This window comes from Coenobita brevimanus, chromosome 21 (genome assembly GCF_032717465.1).
Source record: "Coenobita brevimanus isolate Jiangsu-jjx chromosome 21, ASM3271746v2, whole genome shotgun sequence".
In the NCBI taxonomy this organism is placed as follows: domain Eukaryota; kingdom Metazoa; phylum Arthropoda; class Malacostraca; order Decapoda; family Coenobitidae; genus Coenobita; species Coenobita brevimanus.
The window spans coordinates 37,001,552-37,006,495 of NC_136974.1; positions in this window are offsets into that span (position 1 = coordinate 37,001,552).

Consider the following 4,944-nt stretch of genomic DNA (forward strand, 5'->3'; position numbering starts at 1 on the left):
CACTGGATTATAATTTATGAATCAGAATGACTTTAGCCTAGAATGACTTGGGACTGCTTATTATAACTTAGCATGTCTTAGAATGCTTTAGAATGACCTACAGTGACCTGAATTTGAATACTGGATTATTATTCATGATTCAGAATGACTTTAGCCTAGAATGACTTAGGACTGCTTATTATAACTTAGTATGACTTAGAATGATTTAGAACGGCCTAGGGTGACCTGAATTGGGTTATCTGGGGGATGTTTGTGTTTGTAGTGGAGGACAGTAAGAGGCTCCATCCACACCTCATCACACCTGTACATATTGTGGTTACCTGGGAATGAGGGACACATAATATACAGGTATGGTGTTTTGGTGTGATAGTGGTATGGTGTTACTGTGATAGAATTATAGATATGTTACTTTTCCTTTGCTAAATCCCCCCTACTCTCTCTCTCTCTCTCTCTCTCTCTCCTTCTCCCTTTAAATGCAGGTGACTCAGCTTGAAACACCTGTCCATTTAAACAGGTGTGTGTGTGTGTGTGTGTGTGTGTGTGTGTGTGTGTGTGTGTGTGTGTGTGTGTAAGAGAGAGAGAGAGAGAGAGAGAGAGAATGCAGACTCCATTTATTTGTGTTTGTGTATGTTAATGTATGTGTATGCACTTATTTATGTACGTATGTGTATGCACGTTTGTATGTATATATGCATACGTATGTATGTATGTAAGATGGTACGTATATTTCTATTTGTGTGCATGTGTGTAACCTTGAAATGCACATGTGACCGAGTTCCTTATGCCACTACGACCATTGAGAGAGAGAGAGAGAGAGAGAGAGAGAGAGAGAGAGAGAGAGAGATCTAAGGCTGGACTGAATGCCTGTCTGCTTTTCACTACTTCAGCATTTAACACTATAATCCTTTCACCTTAACCTGGTCAAGATTTTCGTCCTTTTGCAGCTTATTTCACGTAGTTCAGTGGCAGAAAAGCACAATACCACGGTCCTACAGCCTTTCCATAGCACTTCCTCGTGACTAGCATCATAATCTACTGTAGAGTTAACCTTGTGCTGTAACTCGGTATTCAAAATGGAGAGTTGGCAATTTTTGGCCAAGCTGAATAATAATAATAATAATAATAATAATAATAATAATAATAATAACAATAATAATAATAATAATAATAACAATAATAATAACTGCTTCCGAAATTGTCTTGTATCCTACATATCTCTAGGAACTGATAAGACTCAAGGAATCCTCTCTCTCTCTCTCTCTCTCTTCTGGGCCGAACACAGCTTGCTTACACATCACTGTCCAAGCGCAGTCACGCGTCTCCTTTAGCCGAAGTTTGCGGAAGTCAGCGATTACAGATAAGGGATTCTGAATCATCAAAACACACACACACACACACACACACACACACACACACACACACACAGGGGGGGGAGAGGGGGACAGGTGTTGTTGGCATGGGGGTAAATGAGAGGGGCTTTGACTGAGACCCACCGCTATCACTTCAGTCCAACGCCATATCTTTCCAATTCATCCTTGCTACGTATGGACGATTTTTTTCAGCTGAGACATTACTGGAGGGGTTTATACAGCCTTCATTAACCCCATAACACGAGGGGTTTTTCCTTTATCAGCTGAATAAAATCGTCTAGAGGCAGCTATAAATCAAGGCGTTATCGTAGTGAATGGCTCAGTATCCCTTTTATGTCTGGAAAATAAAAGTGAATAATTTGATGAATAATTAAAATAAATGGGATTATTTATTGGCACAAGGGAGATAAAATGCTGGAGAGGGAGGCCTTCACGCGGTGGCACTGATAAAAACAAAATAGTAATTGTTAGGATGTAGGAATGGGAAAAGTGCAGAAACAAGAGATAAAACACACACACACACACACACACACACACACACACACACACACACAGAGTTACCATTATGCTTTCTTCAGTTCGTGGCTCCAGAACACATACTTAGGCAGAGCATGATTTAGTGAGAGTATGGCCTCTCTCTCTCTCTCTCTCTCTCTCTCTCTCTCTCTCTCTCTCTCTCTCTCTCTGTATGGGTGTGTGTAAGTACAGGTGTGTGTGAAATTTAAGTACAGGTGTGTGTGAAATTTAGACAGGTTGCTATGTCACACCCCTAACCCACTGACTCACACCTGTACACACACACACACACACACACTATCCCTCTTTGTATCAGTCCATACGAGGATATAGCAAAACCCGAATCCACTCATAGGACGGAGAGTGACGGCCAGCGATTAAACCTTCCTCATGCTGGAGAAGGGATGCTAAGACACACTACCATCAACCAGATTTAAATGACTATCACCACTAGATTCGAACCCACGATTACGGTGAGGCAGACCGGGAGGCGAATGCGTAAAGAACTAAGCCACCGTGGCTCCCAATACGTGACATATACAGGACGTGACCCAGTATAACAACAGCGATAAATGTATAAACCTAACTACTCCTGGCGTGTCGGGGAACTATCACAAATCGCCTTGTTTAGTTTCGACGTCGTTAACAAGATCAATAGCACCTTGTTAACCAGGTAAAGGTTATACTTCACCTTTCCACCTCCATATCTAACCCCTCCACCTCCAAAACACCCTTATCTAACCCCTCCACCTCCAAGACACCCCTCCACATCTAACCCCTCCACCTCCAAGACACCCCTCCACCTCCAAGACACCCCTCCACATCTAACCCCTCCACCTCCAAGACACACCTCCATATCTAACCCCTCCACCTCCAAAACACACTTTCATATCTAACTCTTCCACCTCCAAAACACCCATATCTAACCCCACCACCTCCAAAACACCCATATCTAACCCCTCCACCTCCAAAACACACATATCTAACCCCTCCACCTCCAAAACACCCTTCCACATCTAACCCCTCCACCTCCAAAACACCCATATCTAACCCCTCCACCTCCAAAACACCCATATCTAACCCCTCCACCTCCAAAACACCCATATCTAACCCCTCCACCTCCAAGAAAACCCTCCATATCTAACCCCTCCACCTCCCAAACACCCACATCTAACCCCTCCACCTCCATAAAACACCTCCATATCTAACCCCTCCACCTCCAAAACACCCTTCCATATCTAACCCCTCCACCTCCAAAACACCCTTCCACATCTAACCCCTCCACCTCCAAAACACCCTTCCACATCTAACCCCTCCACCTCCAAAACACCCTTCCACATCTAATCCCTCCACCTCCAAAACACACCTCCACATCTAACCCCTCCACCTCCAAGACACACCTCCACATCTAACCCCTCCACCTCCAAGACACACTTCCACATCCAACCCCTGCACCTCCAAGACACACCTCCACATCTAACCCCTCCACCTCCAAAACACCCTTCCATATCTAACCCCTCCACCTCCAAAACACCCTTCCATATCTAACCCCTCCACCTCCAAAACACACCTCCATATCTAACCCCTCCACCTCCAAAACACACCTCCATATCTAACCCCTCCACCTCCAAAACACACCTCCATATCTAACCCCTCCACCTCCAAAACACACCTCCACATCTAACCCCTCCACCTCCAAAACACACCTCCACATCTAACCCCTCCACCTCCAAAACACACCTCCACATCTAACCCCTCCACCTCCAAAACACCCATATCTAACCCCTCCACCTCCAAAACACCCTTCCATACCTAACCCCTCCACCTCCAAAACACACCTCCATATCTAACCCCTCCACCTCCAAAACACACACATCTAACCCCTCCACCTCCAAGAAAACCCTCCAAGGTGAATAAAATCGCCAAGAGACAAGAAGAATTCAGTTTTTAAAAGTCACAAGAATTAGAACTTTAAACTTAATAATCTTACCACCGTCAGCCAAATGGGGAGGATGGATACCGTAGACTTTCTTAACCCCTTCCCAGCAAGCGGTCTACCTGAAGCTAATTAAACCCAGGTAACAAGAATACGGAAATAAGAGAACGTCACCTGTATTTCCGATGCTAAAAAAAAAATAGTTTAGTCTTCAGGAACTAGGAACTGAAAAGACTATTAATTTGAGATGTTAACTTTTTTTTTTAAGAGACAATATCGTTACCCCTAAAAAATGAAATATCTGAGGCTGGTTAGATGTTGAAAAAGACGTTCTCGGTCTGAAGAGGTTGCCTGGCCATCTTGCAATACTTTTTTTTTATTTACTAAGGCATACATACACAAACACATACAAATACACACACACACACACACACACACACACACACACACACACACACAGGGAGAGAGAGAGAGAGAGAGAGAGAGAGAGTCAATCAATCAGTCACTCAATGGAAGAATAAAGTATCGGTATATGTAAAATCATCAGCATATGGGGAAGAGGAGTGGAAGATTTGCCCCCACATATTAAAAAGCATACGAGTGAACAGGCAGGCAAGATTTGACACCCACATATGCAGGAGCCGTGTGTTCAGAAGGCAAGAACCGTTTCAGCCCATCTTGGACCCCCTTCACTGTGCCCGGAACTGTTGTAGCTTCTGAACATTTCCTTTTAAATATGTAAAGTTTAATTCCTCCGTTTAAATAAAAATCACTGCGCTGGAAATCGGAACAGAGAGAACAGCACTATTTTATATATTGTGTGTGAACCATTTTTAACGTAGTAAATTCTTCAGCATTGGTATTATTGACCTTCTGAGAGACGTATGGAATTAGAAGGTTCAATACAGTGTTCAATTAATTTGTTCTTACTACTAGGTGGCTCTCTCAATAAAAATAAATAAATACATAAATAAGGTACTACGGTTGAATTTCAAACTGAACATGAGAGAGTTGGTGGAGGGACAGGACCTTGGGGGCCGTGTGTGTGTGTGTGTGTGTGTGTGTGTGTGTGTGTGTGTGTGTGTGTGTGTGTGTGTGTGTGTGTGTGTGTGTGTGTTCGTC